Source organism: Drosophila serrata, unplaced genomic scaffold (genome assembly GCF_035046125.1).
Source record: "Drosophila serrata isolate PLE 108 unplaced genomic scaffold, ASM3504612v1 contig_362, whole genome shotgun sequence".
NCBI classification, from domain to species: domain Eukaryota; kingdom Metazoa; phylum Arthropoda; class Insecta; order Diptera; family Drosophilidae; genus Drosophila; species Drosophila serrata.
This window is the reverse complement of record NW_028257260.1, coordinates 1,816,793-1,839,756: the sequence shown is the minus strand read 5'-3', so window position 1 is coordinate 1,839,756 and position 22,964 is coordinate 1,816,793.

The following is a 22,964-nucleotide window of genomic DNA, read 5'->3' as shown; positions in this document are numbered from 1 at the left end:
ACCACCCAGCCGCCCCTTGTGTTCCCTACCGGAAGTTGTCATTAAAATATTGCACTCAGCCACCCAAAACGACAGTGAGAGGGGGAGAGAGCAAGTGCAACTCTGTTGCATGCAGGTGGGGGAAAAGAGCGCCAAAAAAGGTAGGGTAACGTGGCATAAAAAGTGCAACAATATCGAGGCAAAGTTTCTGCATTTATGGGAGGCCGCACAGCAGCAGCTGCAATGAATTCAGTGACAGTGTCCTTCGGCATTCGCTTTGGGGGAACGTTGCTACATCTTGGACGTTGCCACTTGAAGCTGACAGCCAAATCGCAGCAGTATCCTCTATGAGCCATTAAAGTCTCATTTAAATCAAGGAGGGAGCAGCAGTCCGACAGGCGTCCGCCATTGCCATCGAAAGTTGCTACGTACTATATAATATGTACTATGTAAGTAGTTATGTCCTTTCTGTTAAGGATACACGAAATACACTAGACGAGGGACTTTTGTATTCCCTTTTAGACTAAAGAAAGATCATTGATTTAGATTAAGAAGCTTAATAAACTCGACCAAGTTCTTCCTTTGATTATAATATTAATTAATTAAAGACTTCTTAGTATTTAATGCTCATCTTTATGGTAATCAATGAAACTAAACCCGGGAGCAATTGATCCTGCCGGGCGTTAAGTGTATCCTTTGCTGCGGACGCCACTGCTGCCTCTAGCTGCCTTGTTCCTGTAAGGGCTTTTGTTCTCTCACTGGTTGCTACTGCTGCTGCTGCTGCTGTTGCTTATCCGCCGAGCACGGATCCAGGCAGCCATTGTCCTGGCCGCCTCCTTTGTCTTAGTGCAACAGCCACGAAATGCAACTGCGACGGGCAGGTGGACTTGGTTGTGGGGTTTAAGAAGATGGTTAGATAGGTACGCGCGGCATTGTCAGTGACGACGTTCACCTGAACGCCTACTATACAGCCAAGATTCCCCCCATTCCTGATCCAAGTCTTATAATAATGTCTTCGTCGAGTCTGGGGTTTCTACACACAGAGCCAGAACTTGTGGCAAATTGGTAAGGTATTGTCTCAAAATTCTTAAGCCTAACTTGGAGATATTTGCTGTGTGTATGAGTATATTAAAGCAAGATAAGTACCACCATAATTCATAGGTAATATAACTTAGTTGCTGGTACTTATTTTCTTACAGTGCCACTGCGAAAAGACTGAGCTACGTTTAGCTCCTTACGATGCTGGCTTTCAGCTCAAGTAAAATAAAATACAATTTATTTGTATATTGTTTTGCTGTTGACAATTGCGCGACTGCAGAGCGCAACTTTTTGGCTGGCTGCAAAAGCGGGGAAAAAGGAGTAAATGTGTGCACTATGGGGAGATATAACCGATTTTCTTCAATGATATTGATATGAAACATTATCAATTGTTGTTTTACTATTGATATAAATACAGGAGAATAAGAAAACAAAGACTTAGGAGAAAGAATAGAACCTTTAAAGCTCAGCAAGCGATTGCAGACTTTGTCATCTTTAATCTGTAGCAGCTGATGAAAACAAGTTAGTAAAGTTTTTGATAAATTATGATAGATTAAAGACAGGATGACGAGATATAGAAGAAGTTATAAGAAAGCCGCAGAAGTACATAAAAATATATTGAAATAAATCTGCAGCAGTTTCAGAGCAAAAGATCCTGAAAACAGAGAAAAAGATGCCTTCAAATACTTCTTCACTCTTATATATTTATAAATTGTCATAATATAAGGGAGTTTAAAGCCCTTAATAGCTTTTCTAAACCTAGTACCCTTACCACACACTAAACTCCCCTTAAAACTCCTTTTCTAGAACCTGAAGTCAAATCTGTTGTAATTTTCTGTTCCTACAGCATAAATTGTACAAGAATGTACTCCCATAAACTGATAAAAAAGACTTCACCAACAAAAGTGTTAAACCACCCCACAGTGTGTTGGGTCTTTTAGTAGGTGTTGCCTGGGCGGGGTGTGCGTGTGGCATGTGCCTCATTAGTGCTACATTTTCGGGCTGGCGTCCATTGTCTTGGATTGCCTCCCAAGTGGCAACTGGACGACATGGCGATGCGCACATTTAATTGCATTTCGGGTTTGATTAAACAGAAAGTAGCACCAGCAGCAGCAGCAGCAACGCCTAAAATAAGGCCAAGTTGCCAAGCATTGTCCAAGCCATCCATTCTGGCAAAAAATAGACACTATTCAAGGGCCATAATTATCTTGAATAATGCGAGAAGATATTCCAAAGACTACCCAAGGATAGAGTATATAAAGGTAGTGTGCATAGGTATGAGAAATGTGTGCATTCATAAATTCCCTCAAATACACAGAGATGCATGCAATTCCTATTGTGAGCCAAAAATCAATTTGATTACCAACTGCATAGTAACCAGAAATGGAGTCTTATGATAAGCTCCTCTCCCTGGATATTTTTGGGGGAAAAATCCATCCAAGAGTAAAGCTTTAAGGAGCTCCGGCCCAGAACAATGCTTGGTTGCATTTAGTTTTGGAAGTATACTGGGAATGGGCTTTCGAAACCAAGTTAATTAAGCATAAGACAAAATGAGAGTGAAAAAGCATCAATATTGGTTTGTAATAATTAATATCCATCAGAGTATGACCATGTGGTGTATAGATCGGAAGATTTAAGCCGCAATACCGTCGAACAATGGCCTCAATTCGTATCTATCAGCCGTACGAAGCGCTTCTCATTGCGATATAGTATTTGGCCTTCATCTCTCTCCCACCCCTCTCCCCCCGTCGGCTCATTATAAAATGATGAAAATTTGACAATTTTTGTATTGTATCGATGCTGCCTTCATAATTGCGACGTGCCAAAAGCAGCAGCAGCAGTTTTTGGCCGGGAAAGTGTGCATGGAAAACCCATTGAACGTGTCCCGTTGGCCACGCGGCGTATACGCGATATTCCTGGGCTACCGGACCATTTCAATGCATCCTAATGCGTTAAGCAACACTGTCTATTGTGGTTACACGGCCCCATTGTTATTGTTGGTGTCCAGGTACTACACACAGGTACACGTACGCAGGATTATGTAAGCAAACAAAGAACCTATGGTCGATGTCCACGAAAGGAAAGTATAACACAACGGCTGGCAGGGACATTAAAGTCCTTAAAACTATCATCAAATCGTTGAATATATCCCAAATATTTCATTATAGAGATAATGTTGTTAATATTAACCTACGAAATACATCAGTAAACTTGCTGTATCAAATAAATAAAGTGTATTTGTTAATATTTAGGCTTAGGTATCTATTTTTCAACTATATTTAAGGCTGTAAACTGTATCTAAAGTGTCTCATGTGTCCTCTTTCGAATAAAGTAATTCAGAAACAAATTAGATAGTATTTCTTTCGTTTTGCGGTTATTTTTCCATGGCTTTTTATCATTAAATTTTCATCACATTTTTTCAGCAAAAAGTACGTAGCTTAAACTCTAAAAAGAAATATTTTTTTTATCAAAACGAATCCCTGGAATAACCCCTTGTGTGTCAATGCCCTCAGTCGACAGCTAGTCACATACTATACATAGGTTTAAAAATCTCAAAAATTCCTGCAACATGAATCGCGGGTTAGCAAGAGTTTGGCGCAAATAAAAATATACAAAAAAAACCCATAGCATACACACAGGCGCCTGTCCTGTCACACAGACAAAAGTTAAACCAAAAAGTTAGTGAATAATATTTTTTCCCCAATATAAACATATAATTTTTTTATGAAGAAACATAGAGAATATAAATACCCATCCCCCATAAATCCCCCTAAATATTATTAATATAATTAATTTTTATCATAATTTCTTTCCGTGCCTTGTGTCCGAATGAGTGACGGCGTCGGGATGGCCCCAAGGGACGAGTGGAGCTCGCGCCTAGTTTCATTTTTAATTTATTGATGATTTTATCAGCGGCCAATAACAAAACCACAATGGCCAGAGCATTGGGGGCCAAAGCACCGCCGACAGCCAATAATGGCAAACAAACAACTCGAATGAAATCCTAAACGAACAGCAGGATAATAACATTCAAAAACAATAGAATATATGGAAATATCTAATACTAATTCTCTACATTTTATAAAAATATACAACTTGCTGAATCACTTTAAATTATGATTAAGTAATGAGATTTATGGCAATAAGATAATTAATTGAAAATTAAATTCCTAGCTAGCAGAACTTAATCTAGATTAAGACCTGATACCTCCTATAAGAACTTTGTTTATATATATATGATATAAAAATATAATATGTATACGATATAATAACATACTATGTATATGATATAATAAAATAATGTGTATAAGATATAATTGTCATGATTAAGACTTACCCCGGTAGAGGACACGTCATTGTATACTTCCTTCCTTCCTTAATTAGGGTAATCATGGTATCGAATATCGCTTCCTGTTTATTAAGTTGCATTCCAACGGCCACGTCATTCTTTTCAGGTCGAAGGTTAATCACTTTCACAATCACTATCACGATGTTAACACTAGGTACCCCTAGGACAGACTGAGCTCGCGCCGATCGAAGCGCCTCTATTTATACTTCCCGAGGCAAGAGAACAGAGAAAGAGAGCGAGAGGGAAAGAGCTACCTCTGTAGCTGCAACAGAGAGAGATAGAGCGTAAGCGTCATCTCTAGCGCTGCAGCAGAGGGAGGCAGCCATACCAATAGATATTGTGAGTAAGAAAGAGAGCGAGAGTGAGCGAGGCAGAGGCTTATAGTGGCATACAGAAGGAGAGAGCGAGAGTAAGCTATTCTCTGCTAATACAATGTTATGATATTATATGAACCAAAACTAACTTTCGGCCGCCAAATTTTGTTTACCAGTGCAAATTGCAATTGCAATGAATTTATTATATTATAAATATTATAATATAAGAAAATATTATTATTATATATTTATAACCATTTTTATTAACGTAATTAAGCAATTATCTTTTGCAACGATTTCATTGACAAGGGTTATAGATAGTTTCTTAAATTCTCTATATCTTTGGTATTTACTACCTTGAATTTTTTTAATATAATTAATAACAAAAAAGGAAACTAACATCGGGAAGCTGAAGTTTATTTACCCTTGGAATTAGCAATTTAATTATTGGATCGTGTAGGAAATAGATCATAACTAAAGTTGAATCAATATTTATAGAAAATATTTAAAGACAATTTTTACGAAAAATTAAAAACTAAAAATCTCATAACTACGTTAAAAAAACATAAAATTTAATTCGAAAATCAGTTCCATGTTAGTTTTGATTAGCTTCACAAATCTGCATACTCAATTAAGCATTTCAAAAACATTTTTAATTTTGTAAAATTTGTACTATGTAACCCCTTATATTTAAAAAAAAAAATGGACACAAATTTTGCAACATTTCTTTTTTCGCCGGAGATTGCCAGAAAGATTTGCCTGTTAACGCTGATCAAGAATATATATGATTTATAGGGTCGCAAATGATTCCATCACTAATTTGTAAGCCTCTGACTGAAACTATAGTCGTCTTTAAGGGTGTAAAAATAAATAAATGAATTAAAGAAAATATAATCTCCTTAAGCGGTATAAATGAAACTATATCCCAGTAACAAAATATATCACTGAAAGTAAGAATATTTTCAGATATTTAAAGAGAAAGATTATCCGGGGTCTGCAGGACAATGGTACGTATACGTGTTATTGTAGGGTGGTTAAGGCAATATTACGTATACGTAATTATTTTATTTTTATTCGGAAAATTTTTGAAAAATTTATTTTTCTGCTAAAAAGATTCGGCAGTTGATGCAGATCAAGAATATATATACTTAAATGGTCGGAATGACTCTTTCATTGCAATGCAAACTTCTGACTGAAATTATAATACCCTGCAAGAGAACGGAGAAGGTGAGAGCAAGAGAGTAAGAGCTATCTTTTGAGAAAGGCAGAGAAAGAGTTACCTCTAGAGATGCACAGTGGGAGTTGGACTTATCGGCAAAAAAAGAGATAAAGAAAGTAAGAGAGAGAGAGAGAGACAGAGAGAGGGAAAGAGAGGGACAGAGCTGCTGATGGTGATCAAGAATATGTTTACTTATCAAATGCATCACTGCTTGGCAAACTTCTGACTTAAGGGTATAAAAATAATAAATATAATAATAAAATAAAACAAATAAATATAAGAATAATAATTATAAATATAATAGTGTGGTATATAAAAAGTATCAATTAGATGTTATTCCCAAATACAATAATAAATTAATTTACCCAAGAAAAATAAAATAATAAATCCCTGCATTTAACCACTTTTTAAATTTCATGTTCATTGATTATCCCTTGTAAGCCTAATCCTTTTACAAGCATTCCTTGAAATCTATATTTTACGGAAACGGAAATGCCGCCTCATTCAGACAAGTTAAAGTTGAATGAAAACGATTTCTCCACAGGTGAGCACAGGGCAGAAGGTGTTGGCCATTGGCAATAAATGGCAAATGGCCGAAATCAGGTGAGAGTCAGGTGCTCCAATGTCATCAGTGGCAGCATTTCGAGCCCCGAAGTCCTCCGCAGTGCTTACAAATGCAAATTGAAACCTGATAATTGCTCTCACCTGTGTGTGTGTCTGCACCTGCGAGAGTGTGTGCACTCGCACTTTGGAAAAACAAAACCCTAAATTAAGCATATAACATAAAAAATATAAGTTTTTAATTATTTGGTCAATGTTTTGCTTTTGTATATATTATATTAAATGCAAAATTGTTTTTAATTTGCCTTGCCTTTTCAAAAGCATATGGTAGATTGCATCTTAGAACCACAAGCACTTGTTTACGCTATTAAAATCGCAAGATTGTGTATTTTTGCTATATAATAACCACGTTTGACATAAGGCGTAGTTTATTTTGCATAGTTGCTGAGTTACCAAAGCAGCTTTGGGTTTATTTTTCCTATTCGCTGCAATGCCATCGTGCAATGTCGTCTTACGGACAGCTGTCAGAGATGCCTATTTTATATTTTTTTATTTTTTGCCAAAGCAGATGGTTGTTAGCTGACTAAAGTGTGCTAAGCCCTGAGGTAAACAATATTTAATTGCACATTTTATCCAGAATATGTATATATTAGTAACTCTGATGGGAGTTTAAGAAGTAGTTGTAACAGAAATTTAAGATTTTAAAAGGGGCCGGCAGAGGGGAGAAAATGTGGGTTTCACTAATGGATAAGTACTTTCATGCCCTTAATTACTTTTTCTTTATTTAATTTTAACTATTTCATTTGTATTTCAAATCCAAAATTTAAATTCAACGTTATATGAATTTTAAATACAATACATTTTTATTTTGTTTAAATATATAGGACAATTTTTCATCTTTAAAAATTCTCTTGACTATTAACCTGAAAATTCGATAATTTCAATATTGCAAAATTGTCAAGTCATATATTTGGGTCTATAAATTTCGATATAACAAACAATAATAATTTTAAAATAATTTTGAGTGAGATATAATTGTCGAAATTGCATATTGATATTTTTTCTCTCAATATACAATTTTTCTAGATTCACAATTCCATTAAGAGACGTTTTATAATAAATTTTAACCGGTAAAAATTAAATTATTAAGTTAAATCATATTTTCAATGACTTTTTAAAAGATCCCTAATTGAATATGCATAGTATTTGCCCCACTGTGCCATTGCGGTTGGTCGGCTGTGCCTTGACCCACGACGACACATCCATATGCTGATGCGACTGTGAGCGTAGATTAATTCACTCAACTGTAAAACCGCTCATTGCTGTAACATTCACGCAGGGGCGCGTCCTGCGGTTAGTGGCGTTGACCAGGACATGCCACGCCCCATTCGGCCTATTCGATATAGACGACCAGCGAATTGATATCCCCCAAAGCGCATAACCATTTTCCCCCTTGAACAGTGTAATGCACTGTTATTTCTTTTAATTTGTTGAAATATTAAAATTTAGAAAATCAAACAACAACAAAAATTCCTAGAAATTAAAAAAAAAATTAAAAAAAGATAATTAAAAGGGTGTTTTGAGAATATTTTCAGGGTTTTTTTATAGAATAAATATTAAATCAAAAAATCATGCTAACTGCGGCATGCCGAAGTTTGAATTCCCTCGCACCTTGCAATTGGATCATTTTGGTAAATACAAAATTAATAACTCTAAGGAAATATATGTAACACTTATACTTATGATTAATAATTTCAATTTTGAAACAATTTTAAACATTTATTTTTAAATTTTATAAATATTATATTATTATATCAGATTTCAAATTTAAAAATCTTAAATAACTATAAATATTTATTATATATATATAATATATAATATATAATATATAATATATAATATATAATATATAATATATAATATATAATATATAATATATAATATATAATATATAATATATAATATATAATATATAATAAGGCTTGAGGTAGATAATTATATAAATTTATTTTAATTAAATTTCACTCGTTCTTAATTATTTTTTGCAGTGTATTAAAAATTCCCAAGTTAATTTGGCAATTGGAATATTTTGGTAAAAATAAGTTTAAACCTTTCCGGAAATAAATAAAGCGCTTAAATTAATTTTTATTAAATTTCCCTCGTATTTAATTATTTTTTTCAGTGTATTTAAAATCGCCAAGTTTATTTGGCAATTTGATTATTTTGGTAAAAAGAATTTTAGAACTTTCAGGAAATATATAAAACACTTATACATATAATATATAAATATTAATTAAATTTTAAAACAATTTTTCAAAGCATTGTTTTAAAATTGTATAAATATTATATTATAATTAAATATATAATAATATATAATATTATATTTAATAGTTTGAAATCTTGAAGTACTAGGAATCATAATATTTAATAATAAAAGGCTTGGAATTGATCATTTTATAAATTTAATTTAATTAAATTTCGCTCGTATTTAATTATTTTGTTTAGTGTATTCCCAAGTTTAAAAAAGGTAAACAAAGTCAGCTTTCGAGCTTTCCAAAAGCCTAAATTGTAACCCACAGGAGTGGATCACATTCTTTGAGCGGCTCTCCCGCGCTTGGGTTCCATTTAGATGAAGAAGATAAGATAAAATAGAAAATACTTGCGTTTCACTCACTCGTTATCAAAGAATAAAGCTTCAGATCTCAACGGAGAATAAGTGGACAAAAGCGCAGCAGAAAAATGATAGCAGATGACGCTCAAATTATTTGAAGGTTAAGGCACACACATTTCGCACACACACCTGGGGCACACATTACACACACACTTGGGGCATACATTTATACATTTTCTTCACTTTGCACAACAAAAAAAAACAACAAAATTAACTAGCCAAAAGATAAGCACTGATCTTGGGCTATATACAAAAAAAAAAATAACAGCGGCCCAATTTTGGGGCTGTTCCAGTCCTCGCCCCCACTTCACTTGCACTTTTCACTACACTTTACTTCACTACACTTTCGTTTCACACTCACTTTTGGCACTTGCCAATATTTTTTCACAATTACTTGTCCACGTGTTAATATATATAGCGATCGGCAGCACAGAGACCTTTACATTACTTTTCCCCCTCCGTCTCTTACAGCAACGGCTGAGGAACTGATTTCCAACGACCACCGGGAGAGTTAGCTTCGTGTTAATGGAAGTCGGCGAAGCGTAGGCGAGAGAGGGAACACGAAGAAGGGCAGCGATGTGTAGGCGAGAGGGGGAACACGAAGAAGGGCAGCGATGTGCAGGCGAGAGGGGGAACACGAAGAAGGGCAGCGATGTGTAGGCGAGAGAGGGAATAAGAGCGATGCTGTGATTATTACCTGAGCACTTCCCATAAAGCTTTCAATTCCAAACTCTGAACTAGAAACACAATCTTATTTGTACTTGAGGGTCAAACAAAATAATTGATAATGCATATTACCAAAAACGAAGTAAACTTAAGGAAGCCAAGCTTTTTCAACTCTTGCCGAACTTGATAACGATCATATTTAAGGCAGAAATGCAGTAAAATAAATTCGGAAGATGTTTATGTGCTAGTTTTTATAAAATAAATTGATTAAAAACTTAGAAATACTAATTTATTTCAAATTGACAAACAAAATATATTCCTAAATGATTATTTTGAATCGATTTATTTATATGACACATTTTCGACAATTTAAAGTTTCAGAAACTCATAGTTAAGCCAAAAATGCTGTGAATTAAGTTCGGAAGATGTTTATGTGCTAGTTTTAATAAAATTAATTAATTAAAACCATTAAAATATTCATTTCTTTTGAATTGACAAACAAAATATATGTCTTTATGCATTTTTTGAATCGATTTTATATATGACAAATTTTCGACAAAGTAAAGTTTCAGAAACTCATATTTAAGCCAAAAATGCAGCAAAAGAAATTCTGAAGATGTTTATGTGTTAGTTTCAATAAAATAAATTGTATTAAACCTTAAAAATACTAATTTCTTTTGAATTGTTAATAATCGACAAACAAAATATATTCCTTTATGAATATTTTTAATTGATATTTTCACATGACAATTTGTTCGTCAAATTAAAATTTCAGAAACTCATAACTAAGCCAAAAATGCATTAATTTTATTTCGGAAAGCTGCGCTTTGTAAGTTTTTGTTAGGTTAATAAATCTGCATACTCAATTTAAAATTTAAAAACAATTAAATTTTTTGTCAATTTTTGGTCAATTTTAATGATTAAACCTGCAATCTGCATACTCAATTAGAATGTCAAAATATTTAAATTTGAAAAATGTAACGATAAAACCCCTTACAAAAATTTTCAAAAAATATAAAAGAAAACACTTTTCCGAATGACATGTCCAAATCAACTCGTCTTCTAATGCTGATCAAGAATATATATGATTTATATCACCAGAAATAGCTCCTTCACTGTTTTGCTTTACTTTGTACAAAAATGTACATTCAAAATCAACATGAAACCAGTGTGCAGAAATCCCAGGAACAAATGATATATCCTGCTAATTGCCAACGTATCCTGCCTGTGTGCAATATGGAATATCATCAATTCAACCGTTGGAAAAGCTGGCAAGCCGATGTGCGATGCGATTATGCCGCCGGGTGACCTCTCACCCCCCTCCCGTCTCGGTCACTTTCACCCAAAAATCGAATATTCAAAGGTTTTCCTTATGTTACGAAAGGATATCAAGCGTTTAAGTACACCTCAGTGCAGTTTTCCTAATGACACCTGTTAAGCTGTGACATTATTACTTGGCACCCCTCCCCCCTCCTCTCTCTACCATTGTTTAATTGGGATTAAAGCCAGCGGCAATATTTCGCAACAATTCTTTTGGGTTTGGGGGAAAAGGGAGTTTTTTTTGGTGGCTAACAAACTTCTCCCGTGTCAAAAAGTGTGGCAGACGAAGTTGCCACTTACCACTTACCACTTACCGCTTGGCAATTGCTTTGTTTGTTGGGTGCGGAAGGGGAGGGGAGAGGGGGAAAAGGAAGGAAGGAAGGCGACTTCTTTAAACATGATCCTGTCTTTGTGTGCGCTCGGCTTCCTTGAAAACCTAAGCTGCCTCCCTCGACCACCAAGACTCCTGTCTGCCATCATAACCGCTTGAAAATCCTTGTCAAATGCACAGAGGAAAATTATGAGTCACTTTTTATTTAAAAGTAAAGATTTTTACAGTTTTTAAATAATATAAAAAGCGATAAAAGATTGTTGTAACAGTACATTTTCAATAATACAACAGTTTATTGATGAGTTCTCTTGAAGAAAATCAGAAATGAAGTTTTATACAGATTGTAAATGTAATAATATGTATTATAACAAGCTTAAGATACACAATAAACAACCTTTTACATTTATTTTTTGTTCTATGGTGATATACAAACTATTTTAGGATTATATTTAATATACATAATTGGGAATTGTATATAATGCCGATGTTAATACGATTGAAAGATAATATGAATTATATTCTTAGTAGTAAATATGATATGATATTAGCAAAATTGACTTATTAGCCTTTTGGAGAAACCCGAAATTTTTTCATTGAAAAATTCTCATATAAAAATCATGATAAATACAGATTCAAAGAACTAATACTTTAAGCAAAGTTTTAAACGATTTCTGATTCGATTTTATAATTAAATTGGAAACTGCAGCAGGAAGCTGTATAAATAACTTGCTGCACTTACTCTCTTTAATATTGTGACACATTTTTAAGATCATTATAGATATAATGAATTGAATATATTTATTTTCTATACAACACTTTCATGTCTACCCTACCTAGTAGAACTTTTACCTCTTTTGGTTATGGCCAAAATCCAGTAAATATCTGGCATATTGTTACTGCCTTCGGTCGCTGTCTTTGCCAGTTCTCCAGGCTTTATGTTGGCTTTGTGGCTCAGCAGCCTTGCAAATATTTGCCGCCACATGCATAAAATATACAGAAAGGACACCAAGGTTGAAGGAGGAGAGACTCCTTGGAGTCGCTTTCTAATAAGCCGCCTTTTGCCGGTTTCTTGAGCTGTGTGTGTGTGTATTTCATTTTTTTTTTTTTTTATCTTTGCTAATTGTTCCCTCTCCAATCGACTTCTTTTTTGGCTGCCTTGGTAATTTTAAAACAAACTTTGCGACATTTGCGTACGTTTTTCGTTTGAAGCGGTCGCTGCCTTCGGCATTGTCGCTTGTAGGCGAACTAATTACATTTTCGTTTTCAATTAGAACAAAGCAAAGCGAATGGCGATGAGAATGGGTCCTTTATTGGGTTGGTATTTGCAGTGGTTACTAATTCACCAGTAAGATATTGCATATTTTTGGTTAAATTTAAATTAAAAAAATTAGTTTTCTTAATTCTAAAGAGGTCCTTAAACTTGGTAAAGATTATTGCAATCATTTATAATAAAGATCAAAAGGAAAGAAGTTTCTTGGGAGGCAGAAATTGGGATCTATTAGTTAATATTTGCAGTGGTTAATAATGTTTCAGTAAATTACTTCTTTCTTTGAATAAATATAGATTTAAACACTTAGTTTTCCCAGCAACAAATGTAAAAATTAAGTCTAAAGAGGTCCTTGAACTAACTACAGATTATTGCAATCACCCTGAAGCTCTAATTTATAATTTGTGAACGGGAGAGATATTAGTTGATATTTGCAATGGTTACTAATGTTTCAGTAAGATACTTCATACTTCATACCTTGAATAAATACACACTTAAACAATTACATTTCAAGCAACAATTAAGTCTAAAGAGGTCCTTGAACTTCCCTACAAATTATTTCAGTCGCTTTAAGGCTTTAATTTGTTAGAAAGGAAAGAGGAAAGAAGCTTTTTGAAAGGTAGAAACTGAACTTTATTTGGCTAATATTTGCAATGGTTACTAATGTTTCAGTAAGATATTTTATAATTGGGTTAAATTTAATGTTCAACACTTACTTTTCCCAACAACAAATGTATGAATTAACAGCTCCTTAAACTTACAATAGATTATGGCAATCGCCATAAGGCTTTAATTTATTATAAGAAAAAGGATACGGCATACTTTGGTTAAATTTAAACACTTAAATTTCCCAGCAACAAATTTATGAATTAACTCTAAAGAGCTCCATAAACTTACTACAGATTATGGCAATCGCCTTAAGGCTTTAATTTATTATAAGAAAAAGGATACGGATACTTTGGTTAATTTTAAACACTTACATTTCCCAGCAACAAATGTATGAATTAACTCTTAAAACGTCCTTGAACTTTCCTACAGATTTTCGCCATTGCCTTAAAGCTCAGCTGAGAGCCCAGGTCTAATAATTACATTTCGGGAACTAATTAAGTTTAGCCGCATTCTCTCTGGAGTATTGCAAGTCCTGGCCAAGTAACTTCGTTATGGCCAATGTGAATCGATCTCGGTGGCAGTTTCCATCCGAAATGAATGCATTAAAAATTTGTTAAACGGCAAAATGTTACCCTGGGTTTGCCCGGGAATCAATTGTTTGCCTAATGCAATTTAACTCTGCTGTGGATGCGGATGCGGAAACAGATGCAGATGCAGATGCAAATGCCAGTCAAGGTATTCCATTCAACAATCAAAACCCAAAGTCGCTGGGCATTGGGGGGGGGGCGGGGGCGTATCCTGGCCACGCCCCCGCCGTTGAAAGGCAAGGCAACGTCACTGCTCGTTTGGGTCACTCTTGATGACGACAATTTGCATGTCAAGTCCATTAGGAGCATGTTATCAGCCATCCATCCCATCCTTTTCCACCGCAGGATCTGCTGCGCCTGCTCCTCGTTTCTTTTCTTTGGTTTTCTTTTTTTCTTATGGTTTTTTTTTTTTTTTTTTGAATTTTTATTTTTTCACTATTGCGCTTTACTCTGCATGCTTTGGCCAAGGGTTTGCTTCGTCTCTGTTTTTTTATTGTCTTTTTTTGTCGCTTTTTTGGCTTGTTAAGCGCAATTAGTCGGTATTGACCATTCCCACACAAGTCACAGCAGAGTTCAGAAAAATAGGGCTTCAAATGTGACTTAAACAAGATGAAAATATGTTTTATTATATGACCTGGTCACATTTATTCTTGTTTATGCGGCTATGACACTGCATAAGGCATCAAGCAAACACAAACCACATTAACCTATTTGGTTTTAATTGAAATGAATTAATTTAAATAGATTATAAATAAATTAATTTAATGTTAATTGATTGTAACAACTACTACTAATAACAAAAATTATAAAAACATATGACAAAAAGAGAAACTAAGGTCATATTATTGTGACTTGAATGGTAAAGCTGCTCCCTTGTAACTCTAGATGTTATATATTTTTTGCCACTTTGCTCTTTTTCACCTTCATCTACCTCCCTTCTGTCTTTTCAATCAACAAATTAAAAAACAAAGACAATTTTTTATAGCTGCCAAGAAGAAGATTGTTTATTAAAATCGCTTCTTTTTAGTGAAAAGTGAGTCAAAAATTAGACCACCGCCTGAGAGTATGCCATAAATGTCGTCATTGATGTTTTGTTATAAAATAGGTGATGTATGCATAAAATTATATGTTGATGTAATTATATTTATTTATTAAAAATAGCTTAATTTGTTAGAAAAAACATACACTAAATTTAAACTCTTTCTTCTGCAGGAAATACAAGCTATTAAAGCTGTTACAGAAGTAATAAAATTCATTTTAAGCATAGTAATTTGTTCTTAATGATCAAATGTAGAACAAATTCTTCAACAATTTGTAAATTGTAAAAAAAATGTTTAAATGATAAAAAACAGATGTAGAAATGGTGTTGGCTAGTTTATATTACTCAAAACGGATACAGAAAAGATATTGGTTAGTTTATTCTCTACAAAACCCCTTTGAATATGTTTCCCAACCTGGAATTTTGCACCTCGTTAGTTAATTGTTTTTTCATAGATAACTCATATTTTTTTATTATTACTATTTTATCAAATGACTAAAAAAAATATATATAGGAGTTACGAGGACATCGTTGAGGCACGCGCGCGGCTGCTCATAGCAGAACAATTCATGCAAATTTTCGACTAAATATTTTATGATTTATTTGCGGGCTGCACTTAACAGCCAGGACATGGACACACATACACAGGACGAGCACTATCTGTCCAGTGTGTGTGTGTGTGTGTGTGTAGCACGTTATATGCCAATGTCGTTTCCTGCATTTAACAAATTGGCTAAGCAAATTTCCCATTGATTTGCCAAGTACTCAAAGGGCAACCCTCAACAAGGACCAAAAGCACAAGGCAATGGCAAGTGATTTAGGATCAAATATTTTACTGTCAAATTTAATTAAGTCGCCAATATGTGAAATCCTGTCCTACATATATATAACATATATATATATATATATATAATATATATATATAAATTGTACACGTGTCGTAAGCTTGAAATTGTGTGCGTGCTTATTAATGAGCAACTTGAAGTGCATAAAATGTTCGCAATTTGCGGCACATTTGGGAAAACAATGCAAAAGGCATTTATTATTGAATCTTTCGGGGTTTGCCAATACTCTCGGATGTGTACACATTCATACATATATAAAGATATATATATATATATATATATATATATTTGTGTTATGTGAGGAACCTAAATTTACTGAACAATGGAATGCTGCCACAGAGCTGTGTGGCAAGGATACATGATATGTGAATTATAAGGTTGATTTAGGAAATCGGTCTTGGCCCCTTTCTAAGAGGTCTCAAATGTATTTGAATAAATGCATCATTATTTGTTAAGTTTTCTTGCAATAACTTCTTGAGGTTTTCAAGGACATTGATGATCGGAATTACATACTAAACAGGATAATTATTTATATTTCAAACTCAATTCTCAAGGCGGTTTTTGGTCTTGCTTATTAGTAATTTATTTAATATTATAATATAAATTTAATCAATTTCATCGGTTCTTAGATAATTCCCTTGAGAGTCCTGTCATTATATTTTACTTTATAGATTGACTTGAGTTCAAGGACTTGCAAAGTCTCGGTCTGCTTTTCATGTTCTAGTCATAAATTCAACTTTAGCCGTTTCGCTATGTGATGTTTCATTAAAAATTAAACACAGCCCACCTTTAGTCCACACCGAGGACTCTCCATTCTAACATCCTTACATCCCGGGGACATTTGGAGGCTGTAAAGTGCGCTTGTTTGGCGTTACTTTACGGCCGCTATACATGTAAACACGTGGACACGTGGCAATGGTGCCACTTGGCAGACCAGGATCCAAGGACACTCCGGGAGCACGAATGGCAGACGAAATAGGTTGAAGGTTACGACGGGGGGTTGGTTAGTCCCAGATGGGCGAAAACAGCAACACGTTATGATTTTCATTGCCACATTCACACGCAGAAAGCAGAAGATTTTATATTACAAAGACTTCATTTGTACTTGTTAACATTAAACATATATTATTTTATATTTGAATAATGAAACTATACAGTTTTTTAGAAGATCTTGTAAATAATTATGCAAAAGTAAGGGTTTTATAATATAATAACCCTCTAAAATTTATGCCTTTGTAGCAAAGAAAAAATATGGTGAAAGATACATAAAGCTAATATTTAATGAAAGACGAAACACTTCCTTTTTCTCTCTTTCTCTACCGTTCAATTTTGAAAATATTTATATATTCTCGAACGCTTTTAATCACTGACTTTTAAAACGCTAAAACTAAAACTCTAAACAAACTGAAAAATAATACCTTAAAACAAAACTCCTTGCGTTATGTATCTTATCCCTTATAACCTCTTTTAAAGTAATATAAAGAGATGCTGCAAACAATATCTTTTAAACCCCATATTGTTTTACGCTTCTTATTCTTTATAATATAATATCCTTGCATTTACTCTTTCTTTCCTACAAATAACTTTAATATACCCTAAAATTTTACCTTAAATATGAAACCATAATTCTAGGACCACCACAAAAATTCCTTTTCACAAACCAGTTGAATTTGGTAAAGCAAAATCCCCACCAGAAGTTAACCAAAGATTTCACCTGCTTCACGACAAACTTGTCGACTGCATTAATTATGCTTATTTATTTAATGCCATTTGTCCGTCGACCCATTGTCCTGCCGGCCAGGTCCTTCGCTAGGTCATTACCGTTAGCCTTCTGGCATCGGCTCAATTGAATTAATGTTAAAGTGTTCGTACATATGGACATTTCCATAGATTTCAGCCAAATAAACAAAGATATCTGTATGCATTTTTACAAATATATATAATATATTCTATATAGATAGCAGAAAAATAGATAAAACAAAGGACATTCCCAGCATCCCGTCTTGTCTATGGCAATGTCCTTATGCCTGTTTGCTCATGGCGGCATTACGCGGCAACGTAAAATGATTACGTTAAGTTGTGCGTGGCTTAAGCAGCATATATTTACTTACGTTATGCAATCAAAAGGAGCTCAGGTTAATAGCCAAAGGACTGTCCTTAAACACTTGACATTTGTGTCCGAAAGACAATGAAATACAATTTGACTAACAAAAGGATATAATATATATGAAATCTAATCTTAAAAGCATATAAGTCATTGAGTTTTTTAATTATAGTTTTCTTTTTTTTGCACTTCTCCATGATAGTGCAGATTCCAACTGAAAAAATATATTACCAACAAAAGTTTTGGCTCAAATCGCCTAAGCCAAACACGATTTCCACAAAAGACAAAAGCCCCACAACAAAAGCGGGCATAAATAAAAGAAGCATAAGAAATACAAAATAGCTGCAATATATATATTAAATAAAAAAAAACCCAGCACATATGTACGTGAGGACCAAGGCAAAAATACAAATCGCCCAAACAAAATCTCAGCCATTATTTGGCATTATTGAAGTAAACGAATTTTCCAAAATGCAAGCCATTCGCCATTCGCATTCACATTCAAAGACCGCCGAGGCGAATGTCTTTAAAATCGACCAAAATTGGAAATGATATTAAGAAGGAAGCCGGAGCAGGAGCACAGGCACAGGATGTGGATAGTTGGGTAGTGGAAAGTGGAGTTAGGAGACTTCCTGCCAATAAAGAGCAACAAAGAGCTTGCTCTAGGCCAAGAGCAAGTCATGTCAATATTTTGACTGTGTCTTATACCCAGCTACAGTGTTCTTGTACCGGAATTGATGTGCACTCCAAAAAAAGAAGAGAATTTACTTATAATAAATGTAATAAATTAATTTATATTTAATTTGATAAATTATACAAGTCGAAAGGAGCTGCTTAGACACCTTTAAAACGATTTTATAGCAGGAACAACTTGTGAAAGTGAATGCTAGTATATTATAATTATTTGATATCTAATTAGTTGTTATAGCAACTATTTTTATCAGTGCCTCCCCCTTGTGTGTCTTGGGTATCTCGCTGGACTTTGCTAGACTTTCGCTCTCTCCGGAGGTGGCCATGCGCGTCCAGCGTCAGGAATATTGATGCCCATGGAGCGTGCCGCTGGGAATGTCATGTGCCAGTTGACCAGGCACCGCCAAAGAGGAGAAACACAGCCAAAATATAATACAGAGCAGGGGAAAAAAATAAAGTGAGGAAGCTAGCAAGGACAACGGGCAGCGCATGTTAAGCACTGGGGTAGCCCCATCCAGGACATCCCCCCAGTATCCATCTTCGGCGGCCAGGACGACATAAATTAGCGGCAGGCCGGCAGGCTCCTACGCCGTCGCTCATGGCCAAAACTTCTGCGGCTAACAGTCTCATATTGCGGCACGCAGTTTATCAATGTGTCGGGTCAGCGCTGCGTACTCATTGCTCCTTGGTCCTTGGTGCTGGGTCCTTGGTCCTGGCTACCAGCTCTCACCCAAAACGTAACGCAACGTAACCTCAAGGCAGCTCCTGCTGAATGCGGCTGAATGCTGCTGTTGCACATCACGTGACTTGCCAACCAAATGAAATTCCTAGTCGGCGCCACATGGCGCACATCGCTTCCATAATTGAGTACAAACACGTGTTTGTATGCATCTAATTACTTAAAATTCCAGTCTTAAGGGGGGGACAGAACCCATTCAACCCATTGAAGCGTTCTTAGATAAAGACTCTCACACTTGCATTTTTTCTCTGTTAAAGTATTTATTAAGAATGCCTCATTAAAGATTTCATAATATACTAAAACCTTTGAAGGTTTTAATAGGATGTTTCAACCCAAAGAAATGGGAAATATATCATATATCATAAGGATAACAAAGCTGGGCAAATATCTCTTAGCTCTTAATAGAAAATAGTGTCATGTATAAGTCTTTAAATATATTTAAATCAATTCAATTATATCAGAAATTATCTGCTAGAAGCTCTTCGTCTCTGTCTCTGGCTCTTCAAAAACAATTCCAAAGATCCTGGATTTAGTTCGCTTTAAAAGCAAATAAAATGGCGTTATGCATCTTATATATAGTTTATATTTAGACTGGCTGCCTATAAAGTGCGCCCTCATTCCCTGTGATTGTTTAAAAATAATTCAAAAAACCCCAGACTCAGCTCTAAAACCAATCATTAAAATTCGACAGCAAAAATATCTCATAGCGTTATGCATCTTATTAAAAGGTGTTTATAAATTTAGTATTTATTTATATATATTTAGCTACAGAATTAATCATTAAGATTCTTTCGCAAAAATATCTCATAGCGTTATGCATCTTATTATAAGGTGTTTAGAATTTAGTATTTAATACTTGAAAACCTTCCCTTTGATAATTATCACCTATAAAATACATACATTGTCATTTAAATATGCAAAGTACACCGCATACCGGATTGCTAATCTCCATAATTTTTTTATTTGTATTTTTTTGCAATGTGTTTAATATGTATAAAATCAACTAAATCAGAGCCTATTATTTATAAACACGTAGTTGATAATCAAACCGCAATACGGACCCCCTGTCACTCACTTGATTGATATTAGTTTTTAATTATGCCACAGTTGATGGCATGAACTATGCCCTTTGGCCACCCTTGCAGTTGTTTACAAGTCGCAAATAAAAATTAAAATATAGAAAAAAAGTAGCCAGACGAGCAAGTGAAGCGCAAAATGCAATGAAATAAATAATAACCACAAAAATGCAATTAATTACAAATCTAATTCAAGCACATCAAGCTTGCCAGCTGTCCATGTGTAAAACTGACCCTTTCTCTCCACAAAATCGTCCGTTTATGGCGATTTTTAATTGAAAGCGCGACTTTTGGGCTTTACACACACACACACACAACACACACCAGAAACAGCAACAGCAACGGCAACAGCAGCAGCTGCATAAATTTCATTAGTAAACTTTTAATTAGAAAATTTTCAGCATGAATTTAATTAGTGCAGATATACACAAACAAATAGCCAGAGAATTGGCCGCGAATTAAATTTAATAAAAATGAGAAATAAAATTGCAACTAGCAGCGACGTTAACACCTGACAACTGACTGACAATTGTTGAAGCAAAATTGGGTTTTCTGTGGGTCAATCTTTGACTCTATAAAAGGCGAATGAAATTTAATTTAAAAATAAATCACTAGCTTATTTTTCCCTATTTTCTTTTCCGAAACTTCTGACTTGTATTGATATAAATGGAATTCCATAAGACTCACGATGAACGTGATGTACTGCCGCAATTACAGAATAAGGAAGTGCAGTGCTAATTATTACAATTATGCTGCCAATTATAAAATGCTTTTTATTTTCGAATACTCTAACCAAGTAATTTATGTTTAGTCGCAGCGAAAATTTATCAATATTATTTATTTAACAACTGCAGCGAGTTGACGTCGCCACCAATTAATCCAATCCAAGCTGTGTGATTAATCATTTCCTATGCAAATTATATAATTTCCCCTGCCCAAAGCACGCAAACTTCTAAACCAACTTTAACTTCTACTCTGGCAGATCTTTAATTACAACAGCATCAGCATATGAAATACGAGTATATTGAGTATATGAGTATATGAATAATATGACTATATGAGTACTGGTCTGGCCGGCTGCGATCGTGGCCACCACAAATCATTCATAATCACATTTTGCTAATTATATGCGAGAAAAAATAAAACCTCAACTGCGTCATAAGCTGAGATCTTTATGAAAATATATTTCATCGAGCAATTGGAGTGAAAATTGTGGGAAAAAGTAGTACGGGTTTACCTAGGAAGGTGACTAATTTTATTGATTTTATTGAATCAGTTATTGATGCGGGAAAATGCAGCCATGATTAATGGGAAAATCAGAACATTACATTACAAATTACATATTGAGAAAGTAAGAGGAATAAATCGGAAATTATACAAACTGCAGGGAAATTTTAAATAGATAAAATAAAAATGAAGAATTTTAAAGTTTTCAGCATTTTTATTTTGATATATCTAAAAAATCAAAGGGTATTCTTAAAATGGCCTAAGTATTTACACTTCTTTCTCATTTTTTGAGGTTTAAGTTTTCCATAAACAAGAGAATGCCACTTATGGCCCTATAAAAGAGCGAGAGAAATCAAAATGTTTAATTTAAATTCAGCAGAAAAATAATTTGAAAGCACTGTTAGCTTAAAGTCAAAATAAAGCACGTACAAATAAAAAATATGTGTGACTTGGCATAGCTTATTTTTTAATATAAGAAATATATTTAAAATATTCAATATTATATATATTATTAAATGTTTATATATATTATATATATTATATTTATTCATAAAATGGATGATTTTAAAATCAAATGGATTTAACTTAAGTAACTATTATGTATATGTATGTATATATTATATTATATCATATAATATTATATTATTATTTAATTTCATGTATTATTATAAAATTATAAATATTAAACAAAAATGTTTCTAATTTCTCTGAGTGTTCTCCTACTTCATTTACTCATCTTTTACATATATGCAATAAACCGAAGACTTTATAGATAAACCTTAGAACTGCGAAACTAGTTTAAGATTTCACAAATCAGTTTTAGAAATGTTGGCAACTTCTGGCCATACCCACTTTTAGAGTATATATATAATATAACCCTATATAATTCTGTTGTAAATATGCAATCTGCTTTAATCGAAGAGAAAGAATATAAAAATCCAAGAACTTCTATGGAAATATAGAAATAGAATTGACCCAAAGCTCAAGAACCGGGGATCCATTCTTGTTCTTTTGCTATTTCGGGGATGGCCATTCGACGTCATAATCATCTCTTATTTTATAGCTGTGTGCTGTATTTTTTGAGTACCCTATAATTATTGGGTAGAAAAGGGTATTATAGGTATGAGATATTATAAAAAATTATGTATATTATTACCAAGAAAAATATACATATGTATATATTTTAAAACCAGAAACGTATTCTTCAAAAAGTGTTCTTGAACAGATCTCAATCTTCAGACTGGAAAATATACAAAATATAATAGCTTATTAAACCAAATTACATAAAAATTATATAATTTAATATAGCAAATACAATTTAATAAATTTTATG